Here is a 24,061-nt window from a genome sequence, read left to right as displayed (position 1 = left end):
TATCCGCGACCGAATCCGCCGCCACTCCCGAGAACCTTGTGCGAGTCGCTTGTCTCTACTTGCCACTGGCCGACCACCATGTGGCGCCAGTTGTCCCGACATTTGTAACAAAATTTTGACTCCACGTTGCGTCGTGCACCATTCCCGGTTGTCACATGGTGCCGTTCAAACACTGCGTGCAGCATGCATGTGCTAATATATAATTATGATCATTGGAGGCTAATTTGTGAGAGGGATTCGAACCAACAACATATGCACCGCCAATTTTATACTTTCAAAGGGATATTTCCGCGAATGGAGCTCCGAGACACACGCCGCGTGAAGCCTGGAAGTACTAGGAACACACACACACACACGCGCGCGCGCACGCACACACACAGACGCACGCACACACACACCAGAAAGAACTTCACTGCAAGTCGAAAACGTTTTTCCCGCGGGACTATAATGCTTTCGCATACACATACAGCATCTCACGACGGGTGAAATTTATAGTGTCCAGAAATGATCCGATTAAAACGAAGTTTTAAATAATGCTGTAGCTACACTCAGAATGACACTTCGCTGAAAATTATCTTGCAAATTCCCTCAACTTACCCACTTAGCACGTTTCCCCAGAGGTTCTGCGATAAGTCAGATAATTGTAAAAGTTGTTGATTTTGAGCTGGTAGCCTCAGAGGCCCCGTTTTCTAGAAACTCCGCCCTCCATGTCGGCGCTGGTGTTGTTGACGTCGGTTTTATGAGAGAAATCATGAGCATGCTTCTTCCAAGTGGTAGTTCGCAGGTGACATGGTCGGCCACTGATTAGCCGGCGGATTGGGTGACGTCACGAGACCACAGAACATGACCGAGTTGGCAATGGCTGCTAATTCGGGTGTCTACTTTGGTATAGAGGGTTGAGATGGGAATCGAGCTCGCCACTATTCCCTCGGACACTGAACGGAGACTCTATTCCTAGGCCACGCAGGTACGTTCGTGCGGCTTGATTTGGAGGTCTTTCACTAACGTAGTAGCTGACGACTGTATTTTAATGGGTGTGGGCAATGACCGAGACAATAATGAAAGGATTAATATTAGGCGAGTTGAAATACACGCACGCGAATACGCACCCGCAAGGGGAGCCGCTGAGCTGCGTCATGTCCTTAAAGGTGAAGATCAAATTCGTATTCTCCGAATGGAACTATAAAAACAACATCAATAGCAACTGTTGATTTTGAGGCTGGTTTCGTGGGTTAAATCTTTATTTGCGTCGCGTCAAATGCACATATTGCGTGCAGAACTTGAGCACTTTGTCAGAAATTAGAGTGTCGATGATCTGATCTGAACAAAAAAAAAATTAGGACCAAATTTCGAAACGCTCTAATCCTAATTAAGGACGCCTTATAAGAGCTACCCGGCTTTCATGGGTCAATTTTGAAACAGAAGACCTCCTTTTAAAAGCCCGCATTTTGTCGAGGTAGCCGCAACGCACCTTCATGCATCCTTGCTTCGTATTTGACCAGAACGAATGCTGCACTACACAGCTCGCTGTGCTCTTGCGCCGTAGGGAGGCTCCGGTGGTTCGATAAAAGCCTGTACTTAACAGTGGCAGAGCGCGCACAGTGAAAACCCGCTGCACTGTAAAGATTTTTAGGTTGCCAAAACAACAATGCTGTCCTGTCGAGCCATTTAGAGCACCGGAGCAACATGTGCATTTAAAAGCAAACCAAATGCACATAGGAAAGTATCGGGGAAGAAATACGAAGTTATCAGTGTGTACTTGCTTCGTTTTTATACAGTTAGAACCAATATATTTTCAGCTTTTGGGCGCGAATTGTACCCTTCAGACGCACACAAGGGGCTCCTTCGTCGTCGCTTTGAGCACCTCCTCATTCAAGGGGCAGCTAAGGACGGTTCGACAATTAGATGGCTTCCTTCATACGCTTCCTTGAGTTAAGGAAGCGTGGAGAGCCCCTCATGTGAGGTGAGGAAACAACGTAACCTGAAGACTGCTCTTGAATTTGGTCCTCAAGTTTGAGAGTACAAAAACTGTATTTTGTGACAACGACAGACTAAATAAACCGTGCAAACAGCGGGGTTTAACATCACGAAGGGAGCCATGACCTATTTAGAACGCCAGATTGTGGCCGACGGTTGAATACACACCATTGGAAGGAGGGGGTCCTGCTCGCGCGCTGCTGACATGACATTGCACAGGGCATGGGCTCTTTTTTCTTTTACCTGGCCTCCATCGAGATAGGGCTGCCGCGGTCGAGATCCAACCCAGCACCTTGGGATAAGCTGGCGCGAACGCCAAAGCCACTGAATCCGTCGGTGGTTAAGACGAAAGACTGTTGCGCAGTGAATGATATCTTATCTGACAGGTGAACTGAGTAGTCTTGGTGCTCAAGCTCACAGGCGAACAGAATCGCAGACGGGTTAGACATAAACATAATCCTTATAATATTTTATGCTATCAATGCTCACAGCGGGAAAGAAGACATCTTGCACTGCTCGCCATCTAATCTGTTTTACGCTATATTTGCAGCTGTTTTGTCCCCGCCCAACCTTCTAACTTTATACTCCTACCTAGCCACCTCACACCCGCTGCTACGTTTTCTATCTCACTCTGTCCACTCCATCACCGTAAAAGACGATCGGCTACTTTCGCATTACATGCATTGCACCCGCCCATTTGCTGTTCTCGATTTCAGCTATCATTAACTCGGGCTTCTCTCTCTGATCCAAACGTGGCACGCGTAATTTTCTTTTCCGGAGGTCGTATCATGTCGAGTTAGTATTTTGTCTTCGAATAAAGGTATGCGATGTTTCATATTTCAATACTGTGCGAATAAACAAGGGCGGAACGAGAAACACAGGAATACACAAAAAGCGCAGACCAATGGTTCGGCACTATCGTAGACAAGAGCGCGCACCTAGTCAGTGTAGAACCGGACATTTATCCAGCATTGCGATTTCAAAATCTTGCTAACTCGTCCGGTGTGACCCCAAGACGGTTCTGGTGGCCAAAGATGGCTTTGTATGTGTTCCTGTGTTTCTCACTCCGACCTTGTTTATTTGCGCAGTTTTGAAATATGAAGGATTTACTCCAACTAGCTCACCAAATCGACGGACCGAACCGCTATATCTTTCGTATTTTTTTTTTTAGATATAACTTAACATCGGGTATGACTGGTCCATGCTTCTTACAACATGCCGAGATGATGAACTTGCACTGTGGGAGATTTTTATTGCTTGGTTGTGGCATAACCAGCAGCTTCGAAATTACATATACGAATAAACTGTTGACGATTGCACATTGTTGTTGTGGTGTAAACTAGGAGCTCTTAATATGAATAGGGCGACCGAGTAATCTCATTTTGGCACTCTTCCTTCGCAATAATCAACCCTAGACGGTAACTTAAGCTCTGCTTTAAAGAGTAGCCCGCAATGCTTTTTAACGATCATGACTGTTTAAGATGCGATGCCTGCATATTTGTCGAGAGCAGGCTATTTTTTGTGCAATTCAAACGGGCGTACTAAACGCGCTGGACGCAATGAATGCACTAACTTGAACACTGTGGTTTTAAGAAACGGCCCCGAATGCAGTTTTGACATTAGTCGTGTTTCCGGCCTTTGCGGCGCATGACACCGCAAAGTTCAAAACACGCTCAACGGCTCAAAATAATGTGTGCTAACTTATGCAGGACATTATTGCAACCATGCTGCAAGTTTTAACCATGGTGGTCAGAAGAGGTGGTAAGAACTTAATGTAGCTATGGTTTAACTAGATTCATCACATGAGTTTCAGGTCTGATCGGTCGATGGGGAATACGGTTCGAGTCAGAATAAGTTAACAAATTCAGCAGGTGTTCGCACCGCACATGTCTACCAGTGTAAACATGCAGCGAGGATCCATCTTGCGCAAAACTGTCTGCACACAGAAATAAAGAATAATCGATTCCCATTGCGCTGTCCTGCGCAAGTCGGGAAGCTCGGGTGAAGCATGCATAAATTTATGCTTGTATGTCTTGCCTGATTTTTATACATCTGCACCTTCCACTCATTCACCAGTCGCTTCTATCGTAACTGTCCTTTGAATGGCCACACGCTATAAGGCGTACTACTATTTCGCCTTCCCTAACTACTTATGAAGCCGACACAAATGCACTGGAGCGTTCTGGATGCTCTCCGCAGCGGGCGCTTACGACCGGTTGTCCTTAGAGACAAAACGCCTGAGAATAAAAAAAAGAAAAAACGCGTTTTGCAAGCTTGGAAAGCGCGATCGATATGCCAGTCAAGAAAGCAACCCCCCAACCATATTCTCCACGTTTGTGCATTGTCAAAAAAAAAAAACACTTATCGTAGTGAAAGTACTGGCATAATTTCGCCTAAAACATACTGAGCAACTGTTAAAACAGCCGCCTCTTAAGTAGTTCTGTCGCCGAAGCGGAGCAGACGAAAATAGATGGAGAACAGGATGACGACTCGAGCGTTATTCTCGCGCACGAGCTCAATAGAGAGACACTAAAAATATATTTGAGGAAAGAGACATTGTTTTACGTTTCAAATATAGAACCGTCCAATACTGTGTGTGGAGTGGTTAGGGCGCTCGATTACTTGCCCAAGGATGCGGGATCCAATACTGGCCGCGCAGCCACTTTTCGATGGAGGCCAAAAGCAAGGCACCCATGTGCTGTGCGATATCAATTACACGTTAAAGGACCCCACGTGGTCGAAATTCCGGAGCCCTCCACTACGGCGTCTTTCTTAGCCTGAGTCACTTGGGGACGTTAAACTCCACACACACACAAAAAACACTAAACAAATACTGCTATCACGCATAAAAGTCTAAATTCCGAGAAGGTTCACTGCCTCCGCAGTGAACGCAGTGCGGCAGGGGCTGAAATCAAAGACAGGAATAAGGAAAGAGGCACTGTAGTGGCGGTTTCTGGGTAAACTTCCACAGCCTGCAGGAGTACGTTAAAATGCAATAATATAGTCGAGGGAATAGAACGTGGACGCTAAGAGCGCGACATTAAGGTGCAGAACGCATTTCAGCATTAAAAAAAAAAAAAGAAACGTCCCTCTATTTATCCTCATACACTTCCGAAGTGTCAGTACTAATGGTTTGTTCTGTGGGGTTTAACGTCCCAAAGCGGCTGAGGCTATGAGAGACGCCGCAGTGGAGGACGCCGGAAATTTCGACCATCTGGGGTTCTTTTACGTGCACTGATATCGCACAACACACGGGCGCCTTGCTTTTCGCCTCCACAGAAAGGCGGCCGCCGAGGCCGGGAGTCGATCCCGCATCCTTGGGAGCAGTAGTCGAGCGCCGTAACCACTGCGCCACCTCGGCGGTTATTTTCTTTCTTTATTGCATGGGAAAACATGGCAATTGAAGCCTCTGTAAGAATCACGTTCCTGAAGAGATCCCACCTTCCTGAGCTTGGGCGCACTCTGAGCTTCATCAGCTAGAGAGGGTTAGCCCGGGTGCCTATGTTGAAAAAATTAATAGTGTAAAGGCAGAGCTTCAACAATTTGTGCGCAACCCCGGTGGAATCGTCCGAGTAGTAATGATTGCGCGTATGATGCAAGAAGAGTCAACCCTTCCTTGTCCGCATACACTACCCCTCCGTCCGCTACCGTAGTGCCGGCAATGCGGCATGGACAGAGATCCTTCGAAAGAGCAGCTTTCCCTTCCTTCGGAGTACTCGAGATGAAGGCGCACTTCAATGCTGGAGCTGCCGTCCGCCTACGCTTCGAGACCCCGAGCTCGGGCACGCCAACGCTCAGTGCCCGCCGAGTGTCAGTCCAGTAGACAGCAGCAAAAAGAGAACCACCGATCAATGTAGCGGCGGAGGCGTCTCTCTCGTGCACCGTTGCGCACAGTTAGAGCTCGCGCTGCTTCGTTGAAATGCGTCACACACGCGGAGCAGCGCCTCCGAGCGCGCAGCCTTCCGCGGAAGGCCGCGCAGCGTCGGCGCACAAAAGGCACCCGCTGTCTATTATTCATGCCGTAAAAGCCGGGGGTGGCGATACACTCGTTGAGAGCCATGCGCGCTTGTATCGGACTAATCTCGTATGCCGGGAGAGGGAGACGCCCCTGCCCGTTCGGGCAGAGATTCACACTCCACCCCCCTCCTCTCCCTTTTTTTTTTTGTTTTACCACAAGGCACAACCTTGCATTGTAAAGTGCACAGCCACCGTGCTGGAATTATTCGGAGCATGTGCTGAGCGGTTAGCGACTGCGCGTAGTATGGACCGCAAAACCTGCCAATTTGGTTCGTCTCAATGTGTGTTCTGGTGCGATGGCACGCAGAGCTCAACTGCGCGTGGCGAAGTTGTGCTGGAAGACAGCTGCAAAAAGAAAAAAAAGAAAAGAAAAAAAACGAAGTGATGATCAAAAGAGATCTCTCCTTTTAAATATGCCATCTGAGCGAACTAAGCACCGGTTACGTGTGAAAAAGTGCGTAACATAATGGCGAGCACTTTTGATCAGAATCTTAGAAACAGAGGTCGTAGTAAAAGCCAGTGTAATCTGGTAATTTTCACTTACCTCGTGTCGAGCTTGCCCACCCTGGCTTATACAATACTGCGCCTTGTAGACCGGGAGAACACGACACACTGAACAACTGTCTAGAGTCTGTCTAGTTCTCGAAAAGAAAACGCGGCGGATAACCGCACGTAGAGAAAGGACCAGAAAAAGATGACGCATAGAATCGTTGTCTCTTTGCTGTACCATCTCTACGCGCTGTTCTGAGCCGTGTTTCATGTTTCCAACGCGTCATATGTGAGCTTCAGGTAGCAACAGACCTCTCAAACTCGGAGGGAAAAAATGCCCTGCAGGTTTACGCTCCTCCCTCACCCCTTCCCACGCAGTAATGTTCGCTCCAATGGCCATGAGCACTCTACGACCACGTGACCGTGCCATTACGCATGTCGGCTAATAATATGGGGCCCCCTTTTTGGCGGCAGCCAGTAAATCAACGAGGACGATCTTAGATCTGAAGAATTAGGATCAACCAAACAAACCCTCAGTTACTCAAATAGCGACGAACTCTCTCTTTTGTTAGTTGGTTAGATATTTTGTTTGTTTGTTTATTTGTTATCAGTAAACTGCAACCGCTCGCGCTCTGCGAAAGACCAAGTCTGCAAACTCATTAAAGGGCCACTGTCCACCCTGCGGTCGAAAATATGACTGTGAGGCTTCGCCCCCAGAACGCAAGGCCGAAAACAATGTTTTTGAAAAAAGTAATTAATAACGCACTTACAGCCACCGCAATCACCCGATTCTGTCGTGTTTCCTCCCGTTCCTCCGCAAAGGTTTTTCACTCTCCTGCCCGGTCGTCTAGCATCCGCAAGCAAAATTCCCCTTCCTTTTCCGCGTTTGGCGGGAGGTGGGGCGTGGCACTCTGCGTGCGCGAAAACAAAACTCGCGAGGGAGCGCGCGCCGCTGCATTCATTGCATTCAGTCCGGCCGTGGCGAGGGAAAAGCGCGCAGCGAGCGGCGCACTCAATTAGTCGTGTACGCCCATCCTTCACCCGTCAGTCAGCGAGACGGACCAAAGGATGTCGTTGCCTTCTGACGTCAGCCTAGCGACCCGACGGGCCAGCGTAGAGAACGGGGAAGCTGGTTTCCTGAAGGGGAGGATGAGAGAGCTTTGATTTGTATTTTGGTGCTTTGCGGTGCGCGTATCACAGTAGGATTTTGCACAGACTATCTCCGGTACATGGTCGTAGCATTAGGCTACTTTGCTTAAAAAGTCATACCCTGGACAGTGGCCCTTTAAGTAATAGTACGGCACTATTACTTACGTTGAGCGAGGGCACATTTGCTCTTCATTGAGACTTCTTTAAAAAGAGAAGCACACGCGAGTGCCCCAAGCTTTACGCTAATTGCCTGCATCTACAATGTGACAACTGCTCACAATGGCGGTGGCAGCACGAAACAGAAACCTTCTGACAATTTGGGGACGTAAATGAAATGCAAAATAAATTCAAAGCGCAGGAGATGAAAGAGTAAAAGAAAATCTTTCGGAAGCACTTAGAACAGCGTCTAGAAGGCCAACAAGGTGGAGCGCCGCTGATCGAGCATGTGTCAGTGGTTATAAGTGCGGTGCACGCACATTTCACCGTAGGTATATTGACCAACCCAGCATTCTGTTGTTCGATTGATCATTGAATGCCCACAGCGAATCAAACCCGCCATGTGCGCCATACCTCCACGTTCGAATTCCCCATTATTCCAGGCCCCCGCAACAGCACTAGCGAGCCTGACATAATGGCGAAGGTCTTTGATCTAAAACTATAGTCAAGGGGCTCCGCGAATAAACCCGCCTTCCGGTCGCCTAAACCCCCGCTGCGCTCAGGAAACTCCCAGTGTGCAAAAACACGCATGAGTCAAAGGAAGCACCGGCATTGTGTTACTATATATGACAGCTCCTTGAGTGCATATCTACTGAAAAATTTACAATAACAAAACGCGTGGTATCAGCGCTGGTGGGGGATAAACGCTACGAGGCTTATCCGAAGCTTGAGGAGGGCATAGTGAAACTAAGCTTTCCGTCATTCGTCTTCCCATTCGTGAGAATGGCCGTGATGATAAAGGCACAACAATAAGAGGCAGCGCGAATAGATAAGGACGAACACAAGACAACAGGACTAGCGTGCCAGTCCCACGTTGTCTTGTGTTCGTCCTCTATTTGCGCTGCCTCTTATTATTACGCACTCTCACCAACCAGCTCAAACCTAGACTCTATTTCATAGTGATAGACAGTTTGGCCGTGCACTGCCTGCCTCTGCAGAAGAGTTAGTATAAAAAGCTAGAGAAAGGACTGCAATGAAAGTCACTACAACGTATCGTAAATGAAGTCTTGCTCTAATGTGGCACTGAAAATGAAAACATATGAAATGCTGCCGTGTGTACGTAAACTAGTTTTGACAGTTGCGCGGAGGGCCTTCCGTGACCATGTTTTTCGAATGTGTGGACGTTTTTTTTCTTACGAAAGTGCAACTGTTATTCGCATTTTTAACGGAAATATTGTTGCGCGATGACGACGACGAAGAGTGTCCTTCTCTTGCCTCGCGGAAGAGACTGGGACTGGTTGCGTGTTGCTGCTCGCTGCTATGCCAGTTCAAGCTGCGCTGTAAATATACTGTAAATACATCGAGTTTCCACGTAACATCTTGGTGGAGGTGTGGCCATTGATCCCGGCGTCAGCCTCCGTACGACGGAACTCAGCAGCGGCCGCCTGCTTTCCTGCCCAAAGATGCCTCAAGATACCGTCCCCACACCAACGGGGGCCTTGCCATCGGTCATCCTCACCCACCTGCGCGATCCTGGCAGTTTCACTGGTAAAGGCACTACGGACGTCGACGAATGAATACGCAAGTGCGAACGTGTGGGCACCTATAATCGCCACCTCCAAAGTGTCACTAAAAAAGGTGCGTACCCTCTTTTCAGAATCGATGATGCCCTAGATTGCCTTCATGGAGCTAAATACTTTTCTTCCTTCGATTTACAGTCCGGTTATTGGCAAATCGCTGTTGACGAGCAGGACCGTGAAAAAACAGCCTGTGTCACACCAGACGGCTTGTACCACTTTAAAGTCATGCCGTTAGGTCTCTGCAATGCACAGGTGACCTTTGAACGAATGATGGACTCCCTTCTTCGCGGATTTAAATGGACAACCTGCCTTTGCTACCTCGACAACATCGTCCTTTCCTCGCCTACCTTTTCTTCGCACCTTGAAAGCCTTTCCAGTATACTCAATGTATTCCATACAGCCGGCCTCCAGCTCAATTCATCGAAATGCCAATTTAGTCGCAGCCAACTCACCATTCTTGGACACATGGTTGACGCCTCCGGAGTACGACGACCTGATCCGCCTAAAATTCAAGCCGTCAAATACTTTCCGCGTCCCCAGTCTTCGATGGATGTGCGCAGCTTTGTCGGCCTTTGCTCTTACTTTCACTGCTTTATCAAAGATTTTGCCCGTATCGCTCGTCCTCTCACCGTCCTACTTAAGAAAGACACCGTTTTTACGTGGGGCCCTGACCACTGACCAGCAAGGTACGTTTTCAACGCTTATAAGCTTACTGACGTCTCCTCCTGTCTTGGCTCATTTCGATCCCTCAGCTTCCACTGAAGTTAGAACAGACGCCTGCGGATATGGGATGGGTGCAGCGCTGGCTCAACGCCAACATGGCAATGATTGCGTCATTGCATATGCTAGCCGCCTTCTCTGCAACGCGAAACGCAATTATTCGATTACTGAGCGCGAGTGTCACGCCCTTGCATGGGCTGTCACTAAATTTCGACCTTACTTATTCGGCCATTCTTTCTCAGTTGTCACTGACCACCACGCGCTTTGTTGGTTGTGATCTCTGAGAGATCCCTCCTGCCGTTTTGGTCGCTGGGCTTTGAGCCTTCAAGAATACCCCTACAACCTCGTTTGCAAGTCTGGGCGCCTTCATCAAGATGCCGATTGCTTGTCTCGTTATCCTGTAGAGCCCCCTGATCTCGGTGATGCAGAAGCGATTTCCTGTGTCTTCGTCCTCTCCAATCTCGCCAACATAGAAGACGAGCCGAGCAACAACCCATCTTTAAGAGCCATCATTGAACGCCTGGCATCTGTAGGAACAGATTCTTCTCTGCAGCTTTTTGTTGTACAGGATGGTATCCTCTACCGCCGTAACTTTCATAATGACGATTCTTCCCTCCTGTTGGTAATCTCCAAAAAGCTCCGCTGCTCTGTTATTGAACTCCACGACCTGCCCACAACTGGTCATCTCGTTGTGTCTCGCACTTACGATCGGGTGCGACGTTGTTTTTTTGAACTGATGCTTGGGCGAGTTGGTATGCCATTTTCTGAAGAACAGCGCGACTTGAACAAGGACGGAAGGAAGACAACACGGACAGGCGCTGTCCGTGTTGTCTTCCTTCCGTCCTTGTTCAAGTCGCGCTGTTCTTCAGAAAATGGTCGTTTTTTTTTTTGGCCGGGACTATACCGCAGCATCCTGCACTACATCGCAGCCTGCGACACGTGTGAGCGGAGGAAAAAACCATCGCGGTACCGGCTGGCCTTCTCCAACCTGTAGACATGCCCTTGGAACCATTTTATCATGTTGGGCTTGACCTTCTTGGCTGCCCCTTCCCGACATCACGGTCAGGTGACAAATGGATCGTAGTGGCAACCGATTATGCAACACGCTATGCCATCACCAGAGCTTTACCCACGAGCTGCGCTATGGATGTCGCTGACTTTCTTCTACACAGCGTCATTGTCCATCACGGCGCTCCTCGTCAATTAATCACCGACCGCTGTCGCTACTTTTTGTCCCGAGTTCAGTCAGTCAGTCAGCCTTTTTTATTTGCAGGAAATCACTCCTTCCTCGGGTGGCAGAGACAAAAGGCATGATTGCTTGACGAGGTCTCTGCGTTCATGTTCTACGAAGCACAAGCTCGCAACCGCGTACCATCCCCAAACCAACGGCCTTACCGAGCGCTTCAACCGCACACTTACGGACATGTTATGTATGCATGCATCACCTGATCACCACTACTAGAACCTCGCGCTGCCATATGTGACCTTTGCTTACAATTCTTCTAAGCACGACACGACGGGCTATTCACCCTTCTTCCTGCTCTTTGGCAGGCATCCCGCTTTACCTTTGGACACGCTGGTTCCGCCTGCTGGCCGCCCCATAACTACCTACGGAAGTGACGCCATTGCGCAAGCCACTGAAGCGCGCCAAGAGCCCGTAGCCAAATCCTCGTCTCTCAGACTTCTCAGAAGTCTGCCTACGATAGGCGACATCGCCACGTAACCTATGACCCTGGTTCCTTGGTTCTTTTGTGGTCTCCTGCACGCCGCATTGGTCTCTCGGAGAAACTTTTGTCCCTCTACAGTAGCCCTTATCGGGTGGTGCGCCAAGCCACTGATGTGACGTATGAACTTGCCCTTCTTGTGCCCGCATCCTCCTCCTCTCGCCCCACTACTGATATTGCCCATGTTTCGCGCCTGAAGCCATACGAATTAATGCCTTCTTTGCCAGTTTGGCGCCGGGACGACGCTTACACCGCCGGGGGGTCATGTTACGCGATGATGACGACGACGAAGTGTGTCCTTTTGCCTCGCGGAAAAGACAAGATGATGACGACGAAGGACATGGTTGCTGCTCGCTGCTATGCCAGTTCAAGCTGTGCTGTAAATATACTGTAAATACATCGAGTTTTCACGTAACAATATATTCCTTTATATAGGTATCATTTCAGACATGAGAAGACATTTATTTCGCATTAGATATCATGTTTTAACCACTTGCATGAAGTTCACGTAAGTGTTGTAGGCTGTTTGAAATTCCCGTGCAAAGTATGAGGGTTTTGCCGCCATGACCCTGTCGCCCAGTCAGTGATCTGTAAAGCTATGGCATTAAAATACACCTCCAAGCTTTGTGCCATTTATAGCGTCGAGAGAACTTCCGTCCAAAGCATGACAGAAACGCGGATCACGCTCTGCGCTTGTTCGCCATATTCGTTGAAACCTTTTATTTGGAATAGACAAAGGGGCACTAAAACGATTTAGCCTTCCCAGAAAACTCGGTGCTGAATAAACTGGTTTTACCTGCAGCCATGGCCATGAACGAAAGCGAGCCTTTTACACCGAAATCACTGGGCTGCGCGCACCGACAAGTAACTTATCATGTACGTCCGGTAAGCCCACGTAATCACCCCGGCGTTCCTGGTCCGAAAAAATTCGAGAGGAAGTTGATTGGCCTGCCAGCATACTTGAAATTAGGAACGTCACCACCCTTTTTTCTTTCCTAACTCCCTGTAGAGTCAGCAGAGAAGCGATGCCGTTATAATATTTCGCAGAGACTCATTAAAAATGGGCGCATATTTTGTTAGAGATTTTGAGGATTTATTAAGCAAGGGCCTCCAATAAATAGCTTCTTTCCTACAGGAACAATGCTTCCCACTCTCTATACTTAAATTGGACTCCCCGTAGCTCCTTGTTTGCATTCAGCCCAGGAAGAGTCTCGTATACTGACTTCAGCATTTTATTTATTCTTTATTCCAACGGAACCAACAGAGCCATGGGCATCATCGCGGGGGGCAACCATCTTTGTAATGCGCGTCCACAGAGTTGCAGCCACCCCATTTGCGGGTAAATCATTCTGATCTTCAATGGTTTTGACAAAAAAAAGGAATTTTAGAAAATATCAGTTGGAAAACACTTACAGATGAACATCGTGCGGGATGAGTCAGGTTTCCAGCTTGCTCTTATGCGAGTTGAAATTAGCATGCTTTTTGTTTTGAAGGCTGCCACCTATGCTGCTAGATTTGGTTCTACATAGGTTTTTTGGTCGCCTTAATACGGGTTGTCTTCCAGCTTATGGTGGAATCTGTAGGTAGGCCCGAACTTCTCCGTGCAATTTAGTGTTTCTACGGGGCCGGTACTGTGCCGAAATGCGAAAGCCTTTCTCTTTTCTCTCAAACCCATGACGTTATCCCATCACTGTCATCATCATATCGCTATCAACGACTGTAATCATCATCACTATGCTCATTACCACCAACTGTCATGATCATCACTATCACTAACTACATCGTCACTTTTATTGTCATTGCCATCATCATTACTATCACTAACGACACCGTCATCGTAATCGCCACTATCATCATCACCATAATCACCACTATCAATAACTACATAGTCATTGCCATCGTCATTATCATCACTAACTACCATCGTCACTATCATCATCACTACCATCGTCACTATCATCATCACTTCATTGTCATCGCTACTATCATCACTGTCACTAACTACCACTCGACTATCACTATCACTGAATGCATAGTCATCATCACTATGATCATCACTGCTTATAAGTACCACTGTCACTAAATACAAAAATCAAGTTATCCCAAGCTGTGCCAACGACCATGGTCATAGCCAATATCGTCATCCTCCCTATCATCAAATATCACTGTGACTACTGACTACTTTTACCAGCGCTGTAACTATAACTATGGTATGCCGATATACTGCTGTTAATTCTTGGTATTTTGTCAGTAGCTCGCGGAAGCTATCATTTTCACTATTTATTTACTATCATTAATTACCACTATTATATCAGCAGCTGTTACTCGCTTCAGTCGTTGTCGGAGTTTGCTATCGCCTGCCAGACGCTGAAACTTCTTTCGTCAGGCACTTTCACAATGCTCTCCACAACATTACTGCCTCCCATCCTCACGTTCCGATTGTGCTACTGGGTGATTTTAACCTTCCTGCAATAATATGGTCTGGTTTGCCGCAAACAATGTCTAATCAAAAAACCGAAAGGGGTTTCGTGAATTCATGTCTAACACTAGGGCTATCACCACTGATACCTGAACCAACTAGACAGACTACTCATTCGTCCAAAATCCTTTATTTGCTCCTTACTTCACACCCTGATCGCCTTACGTCGCTAATCCACCTGCCAGAGGTTAATGATCAAGCCGTTACCCATGCTCGCTTCATTCAGTTTTCACCTAACTGCATCGAGTAAGATAAAGAAGATAACCCTCTACGACGAAGGAAACTACAATATTATTAATGAAGAACTAGCCAATTTCTGTGACTCGATCCTACCTGGATTTTCCCATCGCGACGTTGAATCTAACTGACTCATGTTTCAAAACAAGATGCGTGATCTAACTCAAACTTACATTCCAACCATCACCGTTACTGAACGATCCCAATCACCGTGGTTCAACGCAGCACTAAAACAGCTCAACAACCAGAAAAAGCGACAGTTCCGGACTGCTAAGCACGCAATACACCGATCGCATGGAAAAAATATCGCTGCACCGAAAAGAATTTTCGATCGCTTGCCAAGAAAACATTCCTTTTTCACATCAACCTTACCTAATATGGTGCGTACAAACCCTAGGCTGTTCTGGAAGACCATTAGCCCGCAATACTCCAAACACTTATCAGTATGTGATGACCAAGACATTCTCATCTCTGATGAAGATATTCCGAACGTCCTTAACGCTGCTTGCTGTTCAGTATTTACATCAGAACCTGGCACTTACCTACCTTCTCTTACGTCCTGCAATCATTCACCCATGCCTGAAGTAACTATAAACGCTAGCGGCATTTCAGCACTAATTGATTCTCTGAAGCTTACTTCTTCAGCCGGCATCGATGGCATAAATTCCAAATATTAAAGAGAAATAAACATGCAAGTATTGTCATTTTATCGCCCATTTTTCAGCAGTCACTCTTATCTGGTGCGGTTCCACAAGATTGGAAAGTGGGAAAGGTCATCCCAGTTCCAAAGAAAGGTAATCCGTTTTCTTCCAACAACTATCATCCCATATCACTCACAAGTGTCTGTTCTAAACTAATGGAACACATAATTTACTTTCACGTTGCAAAATTTCTTATAGACACTAACTGTTTTCATCCTAACCAGCACGGTTTCCGCAGGGGACTCTCTTGTGATACTCAGTTAGCTCTCTTTATAAACGATATAAGCTCTAACCTTGACACTAACACTCCAGTTGATGCCTTGTTTCTGAATTCCGGAAACGCATTTGATAAAGTACCCCATAAACGTCTATTTTTAAAGCTCTCATCTCTGTCCCTTAACGATGTATAGTTTTGAATTGGATACGAGACTTTTTAACTAACCGTCAACAGTTCGTATTCACTAACAACGGCTCCTCAGCTCCATGCCCCGTTGTTTCCGGAGTACCACAAGGCACTGTTCTACGCCCTCTTCTGTCCTTAATATGCGCAAATGACCTTCCTAATCATAGTTCCTCAAATATCCGTTTATTTGCAGATGACTGCGTTATCTATCTCCCTATTAACAATAAACCCATGCTAATGCACTTCAATCTGATCTCGACAACATTCAAACATGGTGTGACAAATGGCTTATGTCCTTAAACATTAAGAAACCAGCTCTTCTTACCTTCCATCGAAGACGGACCCCTACTACCCGGAAATACACTCTTCTTGGTTCCGACCTCAACTCGTTAACTACCTACAGATACTTGGGAATTAGCTTATCTGCCAACCTTTAATGGACCGATCATATAACTAAGCTAACAAATGAAGCGAACCGTGCCCTCGACTATGTACACCGCCACCTTCGATTAGCCCCTCCATCTGTAAAATTATTAACATGCTGCACCTTCGTTCGACCTAAGCTTGAATACGCATGCGCTATCTGGGACCCCTACCAAACTAATCACATTAACAGGCTGGAATCTGTTCAGAACTGTGCTGCGCGTTTTATTTTTTCTGATTACTCGTACATGTCCAATGCTACCAAACCTCAAAGGAAAAGCTAACCTTCCCAACCTTATTCACCGTCGCAAAGCCACCCGCCTCTCTCTCTTCCATAAATTCTATTATGAATTTCCTTGAAACTCTGCCATTCTACCAGCATACCGCCACTCCTCTCGCCTCAGCCATGACAAGATGGTATACCCACCTTCAGCCCGTAATCAGCCCATCTTTCCTCGTTTTTTTTCTACGGACACCAAATGTCTGGAATGACCGTCCTGCTGCTGCAGTGGTTAGTCATTGCAATCACGTCCATTTCAAGCACTTCATTGAAAAACTCATCTGCATCACCTAAGGCCCACCCTTCATGTAAAACCCCTTCACAGGGGCATTTGATGGTGTCCGTGTGTGTGCGTGTGCGTGTGCGTGTGCGTGTGCGTGTGTGTGTGTGTGTGTGTGTGTGTGTGTGTGTGTGTGTGTGTGTGTGTGTGTGTGTGTGTGTGTGTGTGTGTGTGTGTGTGTGTGTGTGTGTGTGTGTGTGTGTGTGTGTGTGTGTGTGTGTGTGTGTGTGTGTGTGTGTGTGTGTGTGTGTGTGTGTGTGTGTGTGTGTGTGTGTGTGTGTGTGTGTGTGTGTGTGTGTGTGTGTGTGTGTGTGTGTGTGTGTGTGTGTGTGTGTGTGTGTGTGTGTGTGTGTGTGTGTGTGTGTGTGTGTGTGTGTGTGTGTGTGTGTGTGTGTGTGTGTGTGTGTGTGTGTGTGTGTGTGTGTGTGTGTGTGTGTGTGTGTGTGTGTGTGTGTGTGTGTGTGTGTGTGTGTGTGTGTGTGTGTGTGTGTGTGTGTGTGTGTGTGTGTGTGTGTGTGTGTGTGTGTGTGTGTGTGTGTGTGTGTGTGTGTGTGTGTGTGTGTGTGTGTGTGTGTGTGTGTGTGTGTGTGTGTGTGTGTGTGTGTGTGTGTTACAACTGGTGTAGGCAGTTAAGTATGTGGGGTTTAACATCCTGAAAGGATTCAGACTAGGAGGGGCGCTGCATAGCGGCGTGGTTGTGCGTAGTTAAGTATCTCGGGTTGCAGCGAGTTCAGTTTCGATGCCGGTAGGGCACAGACCAATGCCGCGTAACCACTCGCCGCGTCCCTCATTCTTCCTTACGATGTCTTAGCTCTAATGTCGGTGTTACGCAGCTCGCCAGCTCAGCGTCTGCTGCACACGCGATTTCACTATTATGAGCCCCCGGCGCAGGCTGGTTCATTTGGGAAGGGAACGGCGTGAGATCCAACGGCGTTTTACTCTATATTTCTGTGATCAATATTGCCTAGCCAATTGCGTCCGAATGCAGGGCACACGGCCCTTTTGCTCCATTTACACCGCGCTACTTTTAGCCAGACCGCTCAATCTTCCCACCATGCATATTGTGCTTATTTTAAATGCCCCCTTTCTTATCTACTACTCTGATCGAAATACATAGGCCCATGGTCCTGTTAATGTCGAGTGCTTCAAATGACTTGCCATATTTAAGCCAAAGCAGAGGGAGTCACGCTGAAAACAGAGTCAATATTCGAGGCCTAACATTAAGCGAACACTGCCAACGAGTGGCGGAAGGAGCTTCGATAACGTGGCAACAGCGGAACGACCGCGCATACGACAATCAGTAGTGATGTGTAGCTGTACAAAGCAGAAAACAAAAATTGTTTTGAAGTTTATGCTTAAGGGGCCAAGCCGAAGGTAAGTGCATACAAAGTATGAAGCAAGTTTGATTGTACCACTCTCACTTGGGTCTTCTGTTGGAGCTCTGCAACAGGTAAAGCTGTAGCTCCACCAATAAATCGTTAAATAACGATAATTCACATTTACGTGATTATTTTGATCAGGAACTGAAAAATGTTCGTAAGGTGTGTACACATATATTCCTGCTTGGTATAAACTTTCGCTATCTCAGTTCGTAAGGGACTACGTGGATTACGCAGTACTCAGTACTCCGCGAATGTCGCCTCATGCGGATAGCGCTTAATGGCTCGAGCGCTCAGTCCCTTGCCACATATGACAGCAACCGCGGGCCACCGCAATTGCCTCCAAATCAAACTACTCCGATACCATTCACTTTTTACATGACAACTGTAGCTCTAGAGTATTCATTTATTCTGGCTCACTGCTACCAGTGATGAATTCCTGGTCGTCAATAAAGGGGCAACGTTGATATTTTCTTTCACTGGAAAATTAAAAAGCGCAGCAAACGCAGGACAGAGGGAGGCGACGGCACATGGCGGTACTTAAAACCAGTGGCAAGTACAGCTCTATGTCATCGCCTCTTGCTGTCTTCAATTTGATATGGTCTTCTTTAGGAAAATTTATTCCAATGTCTCAAAAGCAGGCTTACCTACCTACCCTCCTAAGTTATGTAACTTCTTCCAGATCACGAAGAGTCTTGCGATATGTGGCGCTGGCTGGAAGGCTTCATGGCGCAACCAACTGACCTGGTCTCAACGAGGGAGAATCCATGCCTTGCTTTTCATCCCCATCGAAAAGCGGCCACCACTGTCGGGATTCGATCCGGCATCCTCGGGAATAGTAGTCGAGCGCCATAATCACTACGCCACCGCGAAGAGGCCAAGTCTTTGTAGAGTGCGTATCAAACGTTGAGTAGGTCTTCCTCCTGGCTGCTCAAACAGCACAACAGTGGAGCATAAGAGGCAAAAGTAAGTGGAAAAAACAACAACAGAATAATTGCTGCGCCTGTGACAAAGCTGCAGAGTGAAAGAAAAAAAGAAAAAAGTCTGGAAAAGGCACTTTAGCCTTACCATCACGACCCCACAAAAGGTCGGCAGAAAAGCAAGCGAAAAAATGATGCTAACTCCTCAGGTGTGAGTTTTACAGCGCGCCCAGTGCACTTTTGCCACTTGATGGTGTCTCGATATTATTCCCCTCTTCTGGAATGGAGTGCAGCTCCGCGTGGTTTATTGGCTTCTTTCAAGAGCGACAAACGTGGTACCGGTTGCATTGCGCCATATATAACAAAGGCAGAGCCCCGTTACGAAAGAACAGCCCACATGTCTCGTGCTTTCGGCTGATATACCATTTCAGGAGTGAATATTACCCGGGCGCTCAGCGCCCGAGAAGCATCTCTCCCATAAATTATAACGTGAAATCTACACGGTACATCTTGCGTGGGAGCATGGATCAGTAAAGAAAAAAAAAAGAAAAAGAAAAAAAAATGTTCAGTACTGAGTGCACGAAATCAGCTTAGCCTTGGTGGATGTTTTCTTAGGCAGGTGTAGATTAGTTATATTCCCTTTTTCCTTCTTCATGTTTCAAAAATTGAAAATTTTATACTCTTTGATCGCCAGGGATGCGCCTATGCATCGTTTTGAATAACACGTGCTTCTTCGAAAAGCGTCAGCAATACATAGCTTTTTTTTTTTTTTTCAATAGCATTTTTCAGTTAGAACAGCGCTTTCCTTGGCATGACATTGTCAACGGTCATGTTCCTCAGATTCCTACGAAGGCTCACCAACTTGCAGGCTGGTTAAATGGTATGACACGGTTAATATTTCCCCAATTAATCTTGCTTGTGTCCCACCAAAAATAATTCCCATGCCAGTATTTAGATTTTCGAAAGGGCCATCCTATTGGCTACGGCAGTGCAAGGTATTCTGGGACTGCAGTCATGCTGAAGCTGCTTCAAAACTTGAACTCAGAAAGACAACTTTCTAAACTTACTGGCTCTCTTCGGAGTAGCACCTTCAGTGCCAATGAGCGAAATAAGACAGTGCTGCTTAAGAATGTCTGCATTTGTTGCGCGCCCAACTTATTTTTTAAAACCGGCATGAAATAAAACAGCATGAGCTATACGTTCCACGACATCTACTACTCGAGTACGGAGTCGGAATGTAATTGCGACGAGCCACATGCAGCCAATATTTTTTTTTTTCCCCACCATGGCGCACGCAAACGCACTCACGCGACGCGCAGATCTGGTGCTAGCGAGGGCCCTATAATCCAGCTGTTACGAAGCGTTCGGCTTCATTCAAGAGAATGAAGTGAACTTTAGAACGAGGTTCTCTTGCAAAGTTACGCCAGTAATCGATTGGTCTTGCAATTTAGAACTTTCCAGTAAGCAGTGGTGAAGCGCTTCCATTAGCGTGATAACTCTGTAATCGGTTCTGAGGGATTTAGCACTTAATTACTCCCAAGAACAACCAAAAAGCGCTCCGAGCTCTGCACGACAACCTTTTACACTGTCAAATTTCTATACTTATACAAACGTGCAGTTTGTTTTACTTAGATGCGTTTAAATGCATTGCGCTCGTCTTTTGGGATTTCCAACAGCTCTTTTTCTATTGCTTTTTCTGTTCATTTAAAGGGTGCAAGCTACCTCAGTTATTCCATAGCCTCAAAATACAGTACTGAGAATAACAGGCACACAAAATGCGCAACAAAGCTTCCCAACATGTGGCAATTGATACAACGGGTCGAGCTCATTGAAAAGCCCCCAGAGACTATTAGAAGATAAATAAAAAGCAAATTTGAAATAAAACAAGAACTAAGATATCAGCGAAGGTGCCCTTAAGGAAAAGCGCGTTGAGTGGCGCAATTTTTTTTTTTTTTTCATCGTCGCTGTGGAAGAAGCTTTCAGTTTCTCTTTTTCTTTTGATTTTGTTTTATTTTCACGAAAACTAGAGATTAAGCTGTCGCCATTTGATCTCCCACGGTCGGAGAAATCTTCTCGGGCCTTGCGGAAAAATGTTTTCAGAAGGTGACTGGAAGTCTTCATCAAAAAAAAAAAAGAAAAGAAAAAGAACACACAAGGAACACGCAAAGAAAGCGTTTAACAAACCGCTGTTTGTTAAACGGTCCAATATTTATTTTATCAATTTTCGGTCTGGTAACTATAGTTTCACGTTATCAACATGCCTTTAACTGATTCTTAGTCGTTCCCCAAAATTTAGGAGAAACACATGTTTTACATCAGGAAGTGTTTTTTGAGTGCATTTAATATTATTAATATTTGCAATTTGTGACACTGCACCGTAACAATCTATATACCATCTGATCCTTTCTAGTAAAGCTTGCTGTTTTCCTATATGTCCTATTGGCTTTCAGTGGAAATTGTTATTCTCTCGTTGCGAGCACAGGGGAACTATTAAAACCAAGGGTTTCCTTCGCATCAGTAGATTAGATCATTCTCCTCAGTAAGCTCATAACAGCATAATATTCTCCTGTTGCTTCACAATAGACCTCGGCCTATCTCACGAATGACGTATCGGGGGAGGGGCGAAGGGGGCGGCCGCCCCGTAGTGGGCAAAACATTCCTCTGCTAATGGCATGGTGCGGAGGATTTGGTCGTTTTCCGCAACGCCGTCAACATCCCGCGTGCTGTGATGCGATATTCGATCGCAGATGACCAACATGTTTATTCCGTTCTATACGCGGTCCAAATGTGTTTTTCAGCTGTGCAAAGAGCATAGTAAGCACATTTTTCTGGTATACAAGTGCATTCGCGTAATTCTGGGAAAAAGAACATGAACTTATTAGTTTGCTTTATTACCCATCAGAACGAATCGTGTTGAATGCTGGCCAATCGCGCTCTAAAAGGTCCGGGCGGCTTGCGATCAATTGCAGCGCATTGAGAGATTCTTGCTCTGCATTGAATTTATTCCAGTTCAGTAGGCCATGTTGAAGGAGCTAGCTCTCACACCAAACGGCTCCCAAGGTCATGCCAGGGGCATGGTCGCAAAAGTACAACAGCATCCCTTGACAGAATCGTTATGTAACTCGTTCAAAAGCTCCCTGGTGAAAATCGTAACTGATCTTACTGGTTTATGGAACAATTCCCAGTTGCTTCCCGTTGAGTTCCTACTGAGTTCCCGTTGGAACCAATTGGAATCAATGGGAACTCAGTTGGAACTCACTGGGGACCAACTGGCACCAGTTGGGAATTGTTCCATTAGTGCTTTTACTGAAAACATTTGCGCCCTTATGAATATTTGTGCGCCTTGAATGAATACTATTGTGGGGTACAAATCGCGCTTTGTTACTTTCCATACCACGGGACTCATTCGCGTGTTATTGCTAGCTTCCTTGTAACACAGTTTTGGTGACAGTACTACACGACTAGGCGGAAACAGTTTTTTTCTTTTTTTGCTTTTTCTGGCCAAACATAACAAAAACTAAAAATGTCTGTTCTTGCGATGGAAATCATCCAGCCAAGCAAGAAGCTCCGCGTGCTCTGCTGTTTTAGCTCATAACCGCCTACGCTTCGTGAGGCTCACAGTCGATTTTGTGAAGATTAAAAAAAAAAAAAGAAAAGAAAATAATGCCTGTAATATGCCTGTATTGACCCGTTTTCCAGCATGCTTACGTCCTATGAGTTTCAAGCGTTTGGTAGGAATTCAGGTCGTCCGCCAGCGGTCGTGCCAGTTCATTGAACAAAAATAATTGCAAGTATGCTTGCCGAGATTGTCATCTTTTTCAAGGCAAAAATTGCTAATAGGTGCGTGTACAAAGACGTACAGCATATTGTTCCGGATACGAATATCACTATCGCAAGATTTGAAGCAAAAATTGCACAGTAGCGGGCAGCTTCCTGCCGCTCCTTGCAGCAGGGACACCCGGCTGAAAGGAGCGCTTTTGCTGCCAAGCCTGGCACGCCCTCATCGTCACGTGCCTCTCTGACGTCACAATGTTTGCAAACAGGGAGAGGTCTATTGCTGTCAAACTCGCGTCCCGCAGGTTTTCTATGTCCGCTTTAACTAATAGATGAGACCGCAGGGCAAATAATAAAAGCAAGATCTTGCTACACACAAGAAGGTTAGACCATATAACTGTTAGTATGTTCATAACAGTATATTATTAAATTTACACTTCTCTCGCAAATAAAGATGTCTCCGTAAGCTGGGCAAGACTGCCTCAGTTACCACCGAACAGCTAGTGATCGAAAGCGCGACTGTAGAAAATAATTTATTATAGACCCACCCACCAAAGCTAGCTAGATGGCAGTGCCTATAGGCGGACTTGCTTGGTGAGAGCAAGCAGGATGGTACATCGATAAGAGCCATTTTTGGGAGGGAGCTGTGCTGACATACCAAAAGTGTCTCAGCAGGAAAGTCGGCAATCTATAGAGTGCGCCCACGGGAACCAAAGCAGCCTCCCAGCGGCAAATCTCATCAAGTAGTAACTTCCCCTCGTCCTTGTGAGTAAAGTACGAATAGATTGTAGATTTTCAGATCTGAGTAAGAACTTGTGCATCGAATCGCATATAAACTATGGCCTAAATGTACTATATGTGTATGTGCATGTATGTTTACTTGTGTGTGTGTGTGTGTGTGTGTGTGTGTGTGTGTGTGTGTGTGTGTGTGTGTGTGTGTGTGTGTGTGTGTGTGTGTGTGTGTGTGTGTGTGTGTGTGTGTGTGTGTGTGTGTGTGTGTGTGTGTGTGTGTGTGTGTGTGTGTGTGTGTGTGTGTGTGTGTGTGTGTGTGTGTTTGTGTTTGTGTGTGTGTGTGTGTGTGTGTGTGTGTTGTGTGTGTGTGTGTGTGTGTGTGTGTGTGTGTGTGTGTGTGTGTGTGTGTGTGTGTGTGTGTGTGTGTGTGTGTGTGTGTGTGTGTGTGTGTGTGTGTGTGTGTGTGTGTGTGTGTGTGTGTGTGTGTGTGTGTGTGTGTGTGTGTGTGTGTGTGTGTGTGTGTGTGTGTGTGTGTGTGTGTGTGTGTGTGTGTGTGTGTGTGTGTGTGTGTGTGTGTGTGTGTGTGTGTGTGTGTGTGTGTGTGTGTGTGTGTGTGTGTGTGTGTGTGTGTGTCAGCTGTA

This window comes from Amblyomma maculatum, chromosome 1, assembly GCF_055883805.1.
Source record: "Amblyomma maculatum isolate TAMU_Amacu chromosome 1, ASM5588380v1, whole genome shotgun sequence".
NCBI lineage: Eukaryota > Metazoa > Arthropoda > Arachnida > Ixodida > Ixodidae > Amblyomma > Amblyomma maculatum.
Note: the sequence above shows the minus strand (reverse complement) of the source record.